General features: G+C 42.2%; 1 protein-coding gene across 1 annotated transcript in view; it reads right to left on the bottom strand.

The window, feature by feature from the left end:
* ME3 (malic enzyme 3) overlaps positions 1-14,764 on the bottom strand; it is a 99,249-nt gene extending 84,485 nt beyond the window's left edge. The window contains exon 1 of the mRNA XM_062567357.1: positions 14,726-14,764. The gene's annotated coding sequence lies outside the window, so the exon portion shown is untranslated. The remainder of the gene's footprint in view (positions 1-14,725) is intronic.
* Positions 14,765-16,266: the final 1,502 nt, after the last annotated feature.

Genomic DNA, 16,266 nt, shown 5'->3' with positions numbered 1-16,266 from the left:
TGACGCCTAGCCCAGCCTTCAGCACAAGCTAGCATGGTCACTTCAGTCAGCTAAAGGAGCTTTTTTCTCATTGCAAAGTCTCAGCAGCTCCATGACTTTCAGAGTTCTCCTGCAAATCCCCTGTACTGAAGTGGAAAGGAAAAGAGATATACAGGGCCTGAGTGCAAGCTTCCCTCCCCATCAATAAAGCCTTTTATATCAGCTTTACCTGACTGGTTCTCAGGCTTTTTATGACACTGCAGCAGCCGACCTACAACCCAATATCAAGCAGAGTATCCTCATATTCATGATTTGCTATAGGGGAGGTGTATATTTTTCCTCATCTTCTAATCTACAGTCAGGGAGGAAAAACACCACAATTCACGCTAGGGAAGGTCTCTCCTCTTCCAGACTTGGGCAATAACCTAGTGGTAAACAGGGAGAAGAGAGATAACCAGGAAGATTTCTTCTGCTTCCCCACAGGACTTGAAAAAGAAAAAAAAAAAAGTTTAGTTGTATTTTTCTTTTACTCCTAGCTTCTCCAAAAGGAAAGAGAACAGCAAACAGACACGTGAGACAAATGATCCAGCTGCATTATCCCTAACTATTTGCATGAGCTTCAATAAGCAAGCCACGGAGCTTGGAGCAGGTTGGTGCAAAGGGCCTTTACTCGTCATCCCCTGCAGCCACAGGAATGGTCCAGCAGCAGCCAGAGGAGACCATCTCTGCTGAGCTCTTCCCCAGGCAGGTGAGCGCTCCCCAGGGCAAAGCCAGGCATCCGCCTCCCGTTTCTGAAGAGCTGAGCAAGGTAGCAGATGGGGATGTCTCCTACAGGAGCTGAGGAAAAGGCAAGAAGTATGGGTAGGAAGGTGATGAGCTGGCAGCTGGGCAGGCGCAGCTGCACAGGAGGGACAGGGACAGTGTCAATTCAGGGACCCGTCCAACCTGGCTTCTCGGCTCTGACGACGGCCAGCAGCAGCTATTTGAAAAAATGGGCAAGACTGAAATACCCTTTGCATCCAGAGAGTCTCCTGGGGTTTATCTGCATCTACATGTGTACTAGCTGAGGCTTCAACGGACTCAGCATATGGAAATGGAAAAGAAGGATCTCCGTCTGTTGTTATTCTGCAGTGCCCTAAGTCACTCAATAGCCAATGGGAAAATCAAGGGAACTAATGCAGGTCTCTTACATCCCTAAACCACCGCAATGCCCCATCAGTTGTTCCCACTCTTTCTGTAACCAAATCTCACTTGAGAAAATGGATGATGTTCCTCACCTCATCTCCTCTCCACCTCTACCTCTGTCCCAGGGCTGCTGTTGTTGCCTCCTCAGTGGTTGGCTCTAGCACAGCGAGGAAAGCCCTGGGATAGACCATGATTCAAGCAGAGTATTATACCTCCTCCTGGAATGCAGGTTTGTAACCCTCGAGCTTTCCAACCACATCTCACATAACCGTAAATATTATTTTAACCCTTGTATTAAATGTTGGCTTCAATATCCAACAATATCATGGGTTTTTAATTCAACAGTATGTTTTGCAATCAAACTTCTGAAACTGTGATGTGCTGGGAAAAAAAAAGTCAGAAATAAATACCTTTAGAAACTTCTTATTATGATGAGGCACAAGAAGATTTTTAATCAATCAGCGTGAGATATGGGCTACAAAGTTTGAATACTAGATTTCTGTGCACAGTGGAGTAGGAAAAAATTTGCAAACTGATCAGGTACCTTACTAAACAAAGGACAGAAATGGGTCAGGGCAGGTCAAAGAGCTAAATCAGCTTTTCTGACCAAACTGATCTGAATTCAAATCAGTGATGTCCAATTCTGTAATTTACAGCTTAGTAGCATCTCCCCTGGAATGTCAAAGTAGCAAGTCAATGCATAGTCCAGTGCTTTCACATTTCCCTAATGGAGCCATTCACATGGTGTACAAAGCCTGAAAGGAGCCGGGGGGGGGGGGGGGGAAGTATGAATCTCACTAAATATTCAGCATTTAAAATGCAGGTTGGAGGATACAATTGAGTTTAATTAGAAAAATAGAATGGAATCCTGCATGTTAATATAGGATCACTACTTGGGTTCATTTCAAAGTGTTCCCATTTGATTGTCCCTGGAGACATTTGTGTTTGTATCTAACAAAGAAGATAAAAAATGACGGGAAATGTTTGTTCTGGGTGTATCTGTGCAAATCTGCTTGCAAAGACGTTATTGCAGCTCTCCATTATAGCAGTGAGTTCACGAAACAAGAACGGCTGGACGCTCAGTTATGCATGAACACTCTTTAAAGGAAAAGCCCTTACCAACCTGCATACGTAGCAGATCAGCAGCTTCCAATGTGCTGGCTTTTGGCTTTAACAACTCCAGAAAACGGTGGCAAGAATTAGAGCTGTAATCTAGATCTGTGTCACAACCTGCCTGGAAAGGATCATTTTTTAAGTGCCTGTGGGCCACATCTCAGCTGTAGTGAAAGGAGGCACTGTTGAATTATGCAGAAGCAATGATGGTAGATTTAAAAATTAAATCTTTACACTCCTTTTATGGTTGGTTATAAGTCATAATGCTTTTTGAAATCCTTCCATGAAATACTGAAGGTAAAAAATCCTAAGCGTGTGAATTCTAATCACTGTGCGGCTGATAAACTACTCCTGGTTATGCTGCTTTAAAATGACTATAGAGAAACAGGTTGAGTAGCATTCCTTTAATTACATTTTTAAAACCATCTAGAGCTCTTGATCTCCTTTTTAGAAGTTGTCACATGGTGTAAAACAGCAATATCTATAGCAGGCTATAATACATTTTATGTAATCAGTAGATAAGGACATGTGGTGGTTATGTATCCTTCAGTTTATGGTTTTTATGGAAAGAACATGAGACAGAAATCAAAGCTGAATTAAACACTCAGAAATGTTATCAAAATAAATGCTTAGGCCATTCCAGGCAAAGACTGACCTGAGGAAAAGATACTATAGGGTTATTCCTAGTGCCACAATGAGGAACTCATGAAAGACTGTCCCCTCTGCCCTTGCATATCTATGGGCACAAGGAAAAAAATGAAAGCATGACTTTAGGTACACATCACCTGCATATGTTTGCAACAGTCCTGAAACAATAGCCTAACAGGAATGGTCTGCTTTATTTATCTCAATATTGAAAGTTGTCATCTTCTTGTGAGGAGTCAGCACGCGGTAAGTGCTCATGGCAGAACATGTCTTAAAGTACTCTTCTACTATACCAGACACGGACACAAAGAACAAGTTTGGGCAACAAAGAAAAATCAAACAAAAACCAGTCTCACTTGATTTTTTTTTTTAAATATGTAGGGTACAAGGTCTAGAGAATTTTATAAAACCTAAAAACCTATAGAAATTTGTCCACTCCTGAAAGTTCCAGTGTGTTGGGGGGGGGGGAGTCTGAGTGTTTTCACACTACTCCAATTTTCTCGTTGCTTGTATAGTTCAAAGGCTTCGATGTTAAACTAGTGCACTAGTTCTCACATTTTCCATATAGAAATCTCCCTTTTCCCTTGCAGAGACCTCTCCTGGCTGTCTCCTGCCCTCTTGGCTAGAAGATCCTAGTTATTCGCACGGCACAGGAAGGGACTGAGGGCTGTAATCCCAGTGCTGGGGCACGCGAGCAAGACACTGAACTGGAATAAAAACAGATTATGAACAAAGGATTGACTACTGTAGCTGCTTGTTATTTCAGCTGAGTAAAATGCAAATATGCCAAGCGACAGCAAATACACACACACATGCAAAAACTAAGCTCATTAGCACGAATATAAGAAATATATCAGACTTTTTAAAAAACAGTCCCACTTTAAAGCATTATCCACACATACAGACATGAAAAAGTAAATACATAATCCACAGGAACATAATGGGGTGAAGATCAGGAAGAATATCCTCTGATATTCCTCATGGATGTATTCAGGCCTCTCAGCCTGAAGAGCCAGCACAAGACTGGAATATGGACATAGGATTGTCTCCTTTCATGCAACACCCACTCATAATGGGTCCATGGACCACGAAAGTACTTCAGCCTGGAAGAAGTTAGACCGAGGTGGGGAATTTACTGAAACAACTGACTCCCCAGCTCAATGCAGCCTGTCAACAGCAGTGAGTAGCTCATTCTCCCCCAGGTGACCCAGCTCCACAAGATAGTCCCAAGTGATTGGAAAGATGGTCTGCTGCTCACCAGTGTCCTACCCATGATCAGTATATTTTGCAACAAGCACCAGGGACCTTGCTGAGTTTTAATCTCAGAGGATGAGCTTGTCCTAAAGGCTGGTTTGCTGCAGCAGAGAAACAAAAAGCAGCAAAAGGCTTTCCCGTATCGGGAATTCCCTCCCCACAGAGACGCAGCACACTCACAACCAGTCTCAAGGAGGATACAGCATATTATGCCTGCTGAGTGTCTACCTGAGAGGGACTAGCAGAGTTGGAGGGTCCCTCTGGGCACCCTCATGAGCACACACTGCTCACCAGAAAGGCCAATCCAAACCTGAAAATAGTGTTGACCATCTCATTTGAGCTGACCCTCAAACCTAGGGTTGAGGCCCAAAGAGAGTCAAAATCTGTTTTGATGTTCCTCCTTCCTTATTTATGACTCAGGATTTTATTTGGCTTGCAGATGCCTGCGTGCCTGTCCTCTGTGCAGATGAGTGGCATTCCCCCCCTTGCCCTTATCGAAGTACTCCTGGAATTCAAGACAGATTTCACTCACCGGCAGCACAGCAGGAATTTGGGAGCTGTATTTTTCTTTCCCAAACAGGAGACAAAAGCTACCAAGCATTTCGGCTGCTTTGAACCTCACAGACAAATTGACAAAAAAATCTCATTACTTGGGACATATTTTACCTCCTGCAAAGGGTGAAATAGGCCAAGTGCAGAGATGGTTAAAAAAACAAAAACCCCAGCTCCCTCCCAAGCCTGCAAACCCACTCAGGCCTAAAGTATTACTAAAGATCTCCCACTGTGGGGAGCTACAGACCACAGTGCCCTCAACTCACCCAGCCAGAAAGAAAACTAAGGGGCTTTAAATCAGGTATGAATTGAACAAACACAATTGAACATTGTGTTTCACAAATATTGTCGGGAACAAGGAGTCAAAGAGATGCATGCCTACAAGCCAGAGCCAAAATGGTCCCGGATCAAACTGCTGCTGGCATGTCTGTCACAGCAACCGCAGGTAGCTGATGTCTCAGAGGAACGTGAATGCTCCCCTCCTTCCGAAACGCTCCTAGCTCTTTGCGTGCAGCTCCTGATAGAAGAAATCCCATTGCAACCCCCAAACAGGCAATCAGTTTAGGCATGTGCGCTGACAGCCTGCTATTCCAGCCAAAACAGTCTTTCTTAAATCTTTCACATTGACATCAGGTCATGAGCAACCTCTAAGGAAAAAATACGTTTGTTTTAAACTACTGCACTAGTTGGAAAGCTTATAGCTATGAACAAATGACCATGTCTCACCTAGCAGAGAGCAATGGGAAAAATTAAATAACTGTCAGAAGAACATTGAATGAAATGAGGCTAACTAGCATAAGGATTTCAACTCAAACTAGATGCCTAACCGTTGAAAGCAGACTCAAATGCAGGAGTCTCAAAAAAAGCGCTTGCAAAAATGAAAGATGGTGCAACAAGGAAAGCCACAGAGAAGCAGCAGCAAGTCAACCACAAGCTGAAGAAAAGATGCTGCTCCTTAAATTAGCTCCAAGGCTAAGCTGTATTTGAAGATTTAGCTAGACCATCCGTTCACCTATGAGACTCTGGGGTGCAGGAAGACACTGACCTCTCAAAAGGTCAAATTCTTAATAAGCAGCAGAGTGAAGAAAGCACAAGAAGCAGCCTGTTTCTCAAATTCCAGGCAGGACAAAACCAGCCCCATCGGTAGTAGAGCTGTGTTCTCCTGTGCCAAATTCTGCCCTGGTTGAATCTGACCTAGGGGGTTCTAAAGAAAGTTGTTTTTGTTCTTCCCTCCAAAAAGCTGCTACTATTTTTTCATCCTTTAGTCCAATAATAAAAAAACCCAAAGATCTGGTACAAAGAATGTAGGCCAGACAAACTGCAGTTGTTTCATATGCAATTACTAATAAGGAAGGCCTTGCTTTCTGGACAGGAAGGTGGAATTGAGTTCACTCACAAGGCTGTTTAAGTTTAAATTTATTTGTTTAGATTCAGAGTAGAGGCCATGAAGCATTCGAAGATACAGCAGGGAAAGCATTATGGTTCGTACAGCTTATCAGGATGAATAAGCAAGTACCTTTTGGCAGAAGGTTATATAAAATCTTTCTTTCCTGTATTTTCACTGTATCTGCTGCATCTCTTTTGGCAAGAGCTGTTAAGGACAACAGGAAGGGCTTCTTCAAATACATCAGCAGCAAGAGGAAGACTCGGGAAAATGTGGTCCCGCTCCTGAATGGGGTGGAGGCCCTGGTGACAAGGGATACGGAGAAGGCAGAATTACTGAATGCCTTCTGTGCCTCAGCCTTCACTGCTAAGGGCAGCCCCCAGGAATCCTGCAGCCTGGACGTGAGGGAGAAAGTCTAGAGAAGGGAAGACTTTCCTTTGGTTGAGGAGGATAGGATTAGAGACCTTCTGGGCAGGCTAGACATCCACAAATCCATGGGCCCAGATGGGATGCACCCATGGGTACTGAGGGAGCTGGTAGGTGTTGCTGCCAGGCCGCCCTCCATCATCTTTGAAAGGTCCTGGAGAACTGGAGAGGTGCCTGAGGACAGGAAGAAAGCCAGCCGTCACTCCAGTCTTCAAGAAGGGCAAGAAGGAGGACTGAGGCAACTCTAGGCTGGTCAGCCTCACCTCCATCCCTGCAAAGGGGATGGAACAGCTCATTCTGGATCTCATCTCCAGACATATGGAGGAAAAGAAGGTGATCAGGAGTAGCCAGCAGGGATTTACCAAGGGGAAATCTTGCTTAACCAACCTGACAGCCTTCTCGGATGGAATGACTGGCTGGGTAGATGAGGGGAGAGCAGTGGACGTTGTGTAGTACCTTGACTTCAGCAAGGCTTTTGACACTGTCTCCCATCACATCCTCCTAGAGAAGCTCAGGAAGTGTGGGTTAGATGAGTAGACACTGAGGTGCATTGAGAACTGGCTGAAAGGCAGAGCTCAGAGGATTGTCATCAGTGGCACAGAGTCTAGTTGGAGGTCTGTGGCTAGTGGCATCCCACAGGGCTCAGTACTGGGTCCCATCCTGTTCAACTTCTTCATCAATGACCCGGATGAGGGGAGAGAGTGCCTCCTCACAAGTTTGCTGATGATGCCAAGCCGGGAGGAGTGGCTGACACACCCGAGGGCTGTGCTGCCATTCAGAGAGACCTGGAGAGGGTGGAGAGCTGGGCGGAGAGGAACCTCCTGAGGTTCAGCAAGGGCAAGTGCAGAGTCCTGCACCTAGGGAGAAATAACCCCAGGCACCAGCACAAGCTGATGTCTGCCCTTGTGGAGAGCAGCTCTGCAGAGAAAGACCTGGGCGTGCTGGTGGATGACAAGTTGAGCATGAGGCAGCAATGTGCACTTGTGGCCAAGAAAGCCAATGGTCTCCTGGGCTGCATTAGGAAGAGTGTTGCCAGCAGGTTGAGGGAGGTGATCCTGCCCCTCTCCTCAATCCTGGGGAGGCCTCGAGTTCTGTGTCTGGGTTTGGGCTCCCCAGGACAAGAGAGACATGGAGCTACTGGAGAGAGTCCAGCACAGGGCTACAAAGATGATCAGAGGGCTGGAGCATCTGCCCTGTGAGGAACAGCTGCGAGAGCTGGGCCTCTTCAGCCTGGGGAAGAGAAGACTGAAGGGGGATCTTATCAATGTGTACAAGTACCTGAAGGGAGGGTGTCAAGGGGATGGCGACAAACTCTTTTCAGTTGCCCTGTGTGACAGGACAAGAGGCAATGGGCAGAAATTGAAGCACAGGAAGTTCCACCTGAACGTGAGGGGGAATTTCTTCCCTGTGAGAGCGACGGAGCACTGGCACAGGTTGCCCAGAGAGGTTGTGGCATCTCCTTCTCTGGAGATCTTCAAGGCCCACCTGGATGCAACCCTGTCTAACATGCTCTAGGTGCCCCTCCGGAGCAGGGAGGTTGGACTAGATGATCTCCAGAGGTCCCTTCCAACCTTACTGATTCTATGATTCTACAAAACCACAGACAAGACTTAGTATAGATATTAGAGTGACAGTGTGAAAATGGCTAGATTTTAAAGTTCTGTACAAGAACTGCCTTCCTGGAGATTTTGAGTGCCACTGTATTACAAAAATAACATTCATAGTGCGTACTGAGATTCTGTATTTTCTTCCTCAAAGGAAAAAGAATTGTGGAGTTGGCAGAACACGATCTTTTTATGCCTTAAGGAGAGTACATTCAGATGCAATAAAGCAATCCATGGTTGCTGTAATAGCAAAATCCACAAACTAACAAAAAAAGGAAGGTAGGTAGATGGGGAGAGTAATTTAGGAAAACACTTGATGCCAAATCTGTCTTCTACATTACTACATTGTGTGCAAAGTGTGAAATGTTTGCAGCAAGCTCCACAGGATAAACCCAGAGGCATGTGTGCATTTAAACATCCTGCGTCTTACGAAAGCTGTAAACAGGAAAAATCAGCTTAAAGCCAGAAAAGATATGCTAATGCTAATGGATGATCTCCAGAGGTCCCTTCCAACCTCAACCATTCTGTTTTTCTGTAACTGAGGAACACAGTGGGGAATACAATAAATTACAAAAGGTTGGCAAGGGTGGGAGAAGTCCAGTCTAGAAGTCATGTGGAGGAGCAGTGTCCCGCATTTGTAAATTAGAGCCCAGAGCCCAGATGCAAAGGGAGGAAAAGAGAGACATTCTGGAGATGCATTTAATGCAAATCCTAATGTAGAAATATTGGGGAAAAAAAAAAAAAAAAAAAAAAAAAAGAAGCCTAAAAGATGGAGAGAGAAAGGAGGAAACCTCAATCCAGCTAAAGAAGGCAAAGTCTCGCTCAGAGAGGCTGCAGGTTACTGCAGCTATCTCGGACTATGGAAAGAAGAGAGGTTGCTCTTCAGCAAACCAGTCTTTGGTGGGCTGGAAAGTCAGCTGCTGTAAGCCGAGACACTGATGGAAAAAAAAAAAAAATGATGTTTGTTAAATACTGTCTAGAATTGCATTTTCTTATGCTTTTCATTTTTTTGTGTGTGTTCGAAGTATTACAATCGTAAGTTTATTCCATCAAGATAATGACCAAGCCTAATTCTTACCCTTAGATTTTGCCTGGTAATAAAGCAATTTCCCAGTGACTTGATAGTTGCAGGGCAGCCTTTGGGAACAGCAATTCATTAAACAGCATGAGGTGAGAAATATTCTCAAACATAAGCTGGGTAGTTCTCTGAAGCTGGAGACCAGTTTTATATCTTCCTGCAAACACTCCTTCCTGGCTTGAGGACTGATGGGACAACAGACAAACTTTTTCAGGTTTCCTTAGCTGATGATAAACCATTGCCTGAAGGCAAAGAGCAGGAGTGTATACCAGCCACTGACCCTGAAAATACTGTCTCATTCCATCATTCCAAAATTAGTATCAATAAACTAAATGTCCTGGGAAGAAGTCAGTCATTCAAAGGACAGATTTTAACAAGGTTTGGGCATTCAGAACTGTGAGCTGGATTTTGAACTATTTCCTGGGCATCTTGTGAAAATATCCATTCCTGTATTATTCAGTCTGAAAGCATGGTATGTGCTGCAGAGATCCAAGTCTATCAAAGAGTCTTTACTTGTATCTTAATTACAAACACACTGCCCTGGGGGAAGACAAACATTTCTTTGTCAAATATGAGTAACCTTCCCATTCTGATGGTTGAAAATTTTTGTTTTAGCTGGTTTTCATGGTCCTTAAACACAACCATTTGCAACTACTCCACTATCTAGCTCAGCATTTCAATATATACATCAAAATCCATTAGTTAAGTTCCAGATCTTGCCTAACAGCATTTCCTGTTCAGTGATTCAAAAGAACATGGGCTGGTCCATATCTGAATGCCTGAAATCTTTAATTGTATCACACATGAACGCAGTAAGATTTTGTGTTTGTGACAGTGATTTAATGCCCACTCCCATTTAATGAAGTAAGCCCTTTAGGTGATCCACAGAGAAGAAGTTAACAGCCCTAACACTTTGGCCCATATGACTTACAGGAATCCCTTTGATCAGCATAAATCCCAATATTTCTGCAAAAATTCTTCTTGTAAATAAATGTCAGCAGCAGCTGAGTTTGGTTGGAAATGAGTGCTGCTCTCCTTCTGGCAACAGTTAAGGGAACAGTCTTCCCTTGCCAGTGGGCCTGCTTCTCATTATCGGGTCTCGTTCTCATATCACTTATCAGCAGTATCTGGGGCAACTCCACTGAAATAAATAACATAACAACAGAGTAAAATAAGGCTAAGTGAAAATAAGGATTCAGAATCAGCTGTTATAAAGGTTTTGTATCTTTATATCAGATCCAGGTTGGTTAGTTGATCTAAATCTCACGTGCATTTATGGAAAACAAATATGTACAATGCAGGAGGGGAACAATGTAAACTTGAAAGAGAGTGCATGTTGAAGCATTTTTGGCTGCTTCTAATCTTTTGATTGCTTATTTATCCACTGAATGAAAATCATTTTAAATATTTTTTTCCCCCCAATACAAATAAACTTGAAAATGCCTTTCCTCACTTAAGCATTTCCTTCTGTTCTGGCAGATTTATTATATCCTTTAGAAGACTACAAGTGATCTATAGGCTGTACTGTGTGTCTGCATGAAAGAGCACAAACCTGCTCCTCCCATGCTCCAGTCTAGATGAATCCAAGTCTGCTCCACTCTGGAAACTAAGCAGTAAGCCACTTAATAAATGACTATGGCTTCAGACTTCCAGTCTGGAGCTACATTATTTCTGGCCAGTTTTCTAGCACAGGCAGGTAAATTCAAGTTCACCTGGATCTATTTGTTTAGATACAATGTGTATAAAAAGAACTAATATCCAGATGTTCAGCTGGTGAAAGCATTGAATCAGAAGCTCTGGAGAGCAAGGTCTTCCTGAACATTATCTGTGGCAGCAACAGGGTAAGCCTTTTGTCACTGCTCGGAAACACCTCTTAACTCTTCCATCAGGCTTTTGACATGCTCCAGTTTGCCATTCTGGTTTTGGAGCAGTACTCAGGAGGTCTGAGTTCAGTTTACTAGCTATGACATCAAAATCCTTACCACACATTTAGATCACATATTTCGAAAACTGTCAGTAATTCTGAGTGCTCATTTTTAAATGTTTTATGTCTGATTTTTAGATACCTGGAGCAAACATGAATTCAGCTAAAGGTGGAGATGACCAGGACTTAAAAAAAACCAAAATGGAAACAAAACCTTAAACACCAAAATCAAGCAAATAAACCCACCGCATCCCAAGTTTGGGTCCTAAAAATTAAGGTAATAAGGAACTTGATAAAGAATGAACAACTGTAATAGCAAACTTGTGATATACTCATCACTTGTTTTACTTTTCCCCACCCTCCAGGTGATAATCCAGGAAAATGACTTTCTACATTTCATACGTGCTGGGAAAATAAAAGTCATCTTCATCCTTCTTTTCTATACCACTAATGATTTTCGAAATTGAAGAGTCCTAATATGGTCCAATGTTCCTTACATGGAAACAATTCCTCACTTTTGATCATCCCTGCTGCCCTTTTCTGGACCTATTCCAGGGTGTCCCTTTTTTCAGGTCCCTTATGAACAAGCTGAACAGGCTCGATGTCAGAACAGACCTCTCTGGAACTTCACTGACAACTTTCCACCACTCACTCCAACCTTTTATTTCTTTTATTTTAACTAATGATATAGCCATGCCAGGATTTTCCCTCTTATATCACTGCTGCTCTATTTCCTAAAAACCCTTTGGGGAGGGCTACATGAAAAGCTTTTCAAAATCTGAATAAACTATATCAACCAAACCACATTACCCACATATTTGTTGATCCCTTCAGAGATTTACAAACCAAAGGGTTTATGGAAGCTTTTACGGAAGCCACACAGATTCTTCCCAAGCAGATTTTATTTATCAAAACATCTACTCATTCCATTCTTGATTATATAGTCTCTGCTAATTTGCCAGTGCAGATGTTTCAGGCCTGTAGTTCCCCATATTCCCGTGGAATCTTTCTTAACTTAAGGTTGGCCTCCATTGCCTAGTGTTCAGCTGTGGACAAAGCTTTAAGTGGAGATACGCACTGCTGTAATGCAGCTACTTCATCCATGAGCTCCCCTAGAGCACACCATCAAGTCCTTGGTCCGTGAACATTTATTGTGTTTATTTGGATCATAACTTCTTCCACAGTTACTTCAACTTTAGACACATTCTGTCCTGAGTTCACTCCAAAAAGCTTTTTGGCAGTCTCACAAATTTCTTCCACAGTGCTTACCAATGCAAATAATTAATTTGGCTTCTCTGCAATGAGGTGCCTGTCATCTCTGATTGCTCTTTCTAAACTGTGATCATCAACTGATCCTACAGACTTTCTGGCCGGCTTGATGTATTTGAAAGACTTAGCGTTAGTTTTGAGTCTTTTAGCTAGTTGCTCCTGCTTTTTGACCTGCTAAATTATATTTTATATTTCATCTATCAAAGATTAGGACTCATTCATCCTTTGAATGCATTTTCAGCTTTTTGAAAACTGCCTTCCCAGCTTTTAAAGAATTGATTTACTTTGCTGTTTACTGATACCTGTTCCCTTTAAAGGTTTTCCAAACTTTTCCTGAAAGCTGACACATATGAAGTGTATGTATAAGCTTCTAAGTGAGGTAGTGCTGAGAGTCTCTGCATCTCCTGTAAGGATTTAATCCTCTTAAAAGTCCCTTTCGACCTGTATCAAAGTTCCTCATTTTTACATAGTTAACCTTTCAGCAGCTGAGCCCAGCTGTGGTAGATGTTTGGCCTTTGCAATATCTATAGGGCTGCTATATTCGCAGTCACTGAGTGGCACTTAAAACTGCAAAGTTTTCAGTCAGATCTGGCCCATTACTTAGTACCAAGTCAAGGATTGCATTTTCTTTTGTGCAGCACATTGGTCAAATGCTGAATGAAACAACTACTAATAGTGCGTCCAAGTTGCATCTGTGGGCAAATGTTTCACAAGATGTCAAAGAACCAATATGTTGGTAACTGGGTTCTCCATGTACAATTGTATTTTTTGCCCTTCTGATCTCATTTTATGCAGTCAGAGTCACAGTCCTGGTAGAAAAAACAATTATAAGGAGTCAATACTATATTCCTCATATTTAGACTTGAAATTGCAATCCAGATTGTACAGAATCCATCAGAACTCCAGCTACATGACTTGATCTCTAAGCTACTGACTTGGGGGGTTTTGAGTGAGCTCAGGCACCACAAATTGATATCCAGACTTGCACCTTACCATGAATTAAGCCTTTGCAGATGGCAGGTGATCTCTAAATACTGGAAGTCCAGTTCTTTTTTCTCTTTCCTATCTCTAAAATATGCTGACAGGTCTTCCTAATGGCCTTTTAGAGAAACAAGGAAATCACCTACATATGAATCATTTTAAAATAAATGAGTCTGAAAAAATGTTGCAAAAAATGGACGCAATTTAATGTAAAAGTGCTATCTGTAAGCACTTTAACTCAGTGCCTGTGAGAAATGAAATAGCAGTCGCTATCTGTCTGTCTGGCTTTAACATAAACAAAACAGTATCAAGAGATGCTATTCTCAGAATTCATTTTTCACATCCCTATAGTGCTATACCAAGAACATAGACTCTGATCTTGAGCAATGGCCCAAATATTTCTAGTGGAAAACAGGTCAAGCACTGGCTTCAAGTTTTAAATGAATCACAGACCTGTGTGAAAACAAACTGTTAAAACACCTCTTGCAGCTCAAGAATGGGTTATCTGTGAAGACCTAGCTAAAAAGAGTGATGTCCTTGCTTCTCAAGGCTTCAGAGATGCTCTGTAGATGCAGAGATTTTTTAATTTTGAAAGCCCTGCACTTAGGAATAAGGAAGGAAAAATGAAACAACAGTTCTGCTTGGCACAGATAAAAAATAAATACACCTTCTGCCAAAAGTTATAGTTTAATTTTGGTCTCATTTGAAAAATAAACATTATAGAACATCAAAATCCTAAATTTTATATCCCTTAAACATCAGGAAAGTATCAACTAATGCTGAGCTAAATAAAAAGAAACAAACCAATTTGTTTTTAATAGCCAGATTTAAAATAGTCTTTAGACTCTCGAGCTCACAGCTTGAAGCACAACGACAAAGCTGTTCCACTAGGTGTCCAGAGCAGAAGTAGAGGTAAAACCTCCAAATACTGTAATATGGTTTACTGAAGCAGATTCTCCCACAGTTAAATGAGTATGTCATAGAATAACAGACTAATTTAGGTTTTGGAATGGACCTCTGGAGCTCATCTAGTCCAAATCTCTACTCAAAGCAGGTCTAATTATGTCAGCTTGCTCATGATTCTGTCTTTTCAGTAGCTGATGAGAGGCAGGTTTGACAGAGCAAAGAGAAAAATGTGATTGAAATGCAACCTGTTATCTCATAATTTAGATAGCTTCACTTAACAGAATGAAAGGGATGAATTATTTAAGTAAGGTGAACGTATTTTACAGACACCCCTAGCAAACCAAGGTTTTATAACAAAATGACCAAGAAGATACATAAATAAAATAGTTATTGTTGCCTAGATCCAGCAAGATGTGCAAGCTGACCTGAGCCAGGCAAGCCAGATATTCTGATCCTGCTGAAGTTCTGCATCGACACTGACGGACTGACGCTCTGTGTTGTTGTTCCTCTGCCTGAAAGAACCAAGGCCAAGCACCTCATGATCTTGCATCTGTTATCTGCATCTTTCCCTTTCATATCTCCTGCTTCTCTCCCCTGGCAGTGCTAGGAAGTAGGCATGGTGTCTCTCACTATGTGGATTAACAACAGCTAGCACAATGGGACCCCAGGTCACGTAGGCAGCACGGCTCTAGATAATATATTTGCAGAGTATACTTAAGAAATTCTCCTTTTCCATATTCCCCTTTTGCCCCACACAGATCATAAAAAAAGCCCCATCTGGCTTGTTCAGTGAGTTCATCTCTGGTCCTTCATCCCCCTGAGGACTTTTATCTCCTCCTCTCTCATCCCCCTTTGTGAAAAAAAAATGTTGATTCCCTCATCCTCCCACATTTTAATCTTCCTTTTCATTATTCTAGCTTAAGTGTGAGCAACTTAAAAAAACCCTGCAATGTGGCAAAGGGAAGAGGAGCAAAAAGCAGCAGGTATCCTTTTATTGTATTTAGTGACAAAAAGCAAAACATTTCTTTTTTAAAAAAATGAGTAAGTGAAATAAGACCTTGACAGGTTGAATAGCTCACTTTAACCAAAAGCTGAATACTTGGAACAAAAGTCTTCCACTGAAAATTTCTGAAAAGAGATTTTTGTAAAGAAATTTGTTTTAAACAATAAAAGTAAATAAATAAATGAAACCCCAAATTAAATTATCAGCTTAAAACTTCTGGTATCTCTAGCTGTTTGCACTCACAAAGATATCAGGATTGCTTGTCTAACACTATCAGCCCTACTGTAGGAAAAGATGATTAACAATTCTCACTGGAAATTTTAAAGTAGGCTTCAGCACAAAACAACTCACCTCCTTGCACTCAGACCTGAATCGAGAGAGACCTACAAAAAGAATTGCAAGTCATATTCCCTAAGCGCAAGCGTGGTGAATAATGACAACCATAAAACAGGTGATAATTGCAGTCCAAAAAAAAAAAAAAACAGAACAAGAAAAAAGCCAATCTTTGTGGCAACTAGACAAGACAGATGAAACATCATGGAGCTAGAGGTTTTCTTGGAGGAAGAAGCTTGCAAGCACACTCTAGGAGGACTGCTTAGGCATCAGGGGTGTAACCAGATTAAAGTAACAAATGATGCAGAGAACTCACACGAGAAATGCATTTTAGATTCAAAGCTGAAGAACATGGTACCAGGGCTACATCTCTCTGGGCAGCAGATGAACACTGCTGGTGTAGATGAGCACTTTCCTTCATAGGTGTCTCCACAGACACACTGTCACTGCCAGGACAGTACTGAAAGTTGCTCGGTCTCATCTTCTGCCCTTAGGTCATCTCTGTATTTAAATTCCAGCATCTGAGTGGCAGAAACCTCCCCAAAATCTTGAATGAAGGCATCTTCCCCATATTTTGCTGAATGGCAGAACTTTTCCATCAGTTCTCATTTTCAATTTTTTCTTTCACAT

Source organism: Rhea pennata, chromosome 1 (assembly GCF_028389875.1).
Source record: "Rhea pennata isolate bPtePen1 chromosome 1, bPtePen1.pri, whole genome shotgun sequence".
Lineage (NCBI taxonomy): Eukaryota > Metazoa > Chordata > Aves > Rheiformes > Rheidae > Rhea > Rhea pennata.
Note: the sequence above shows the minus strand (reverse complement) of the source record. Positions and strands in the feature narration are given on the sequence as shown.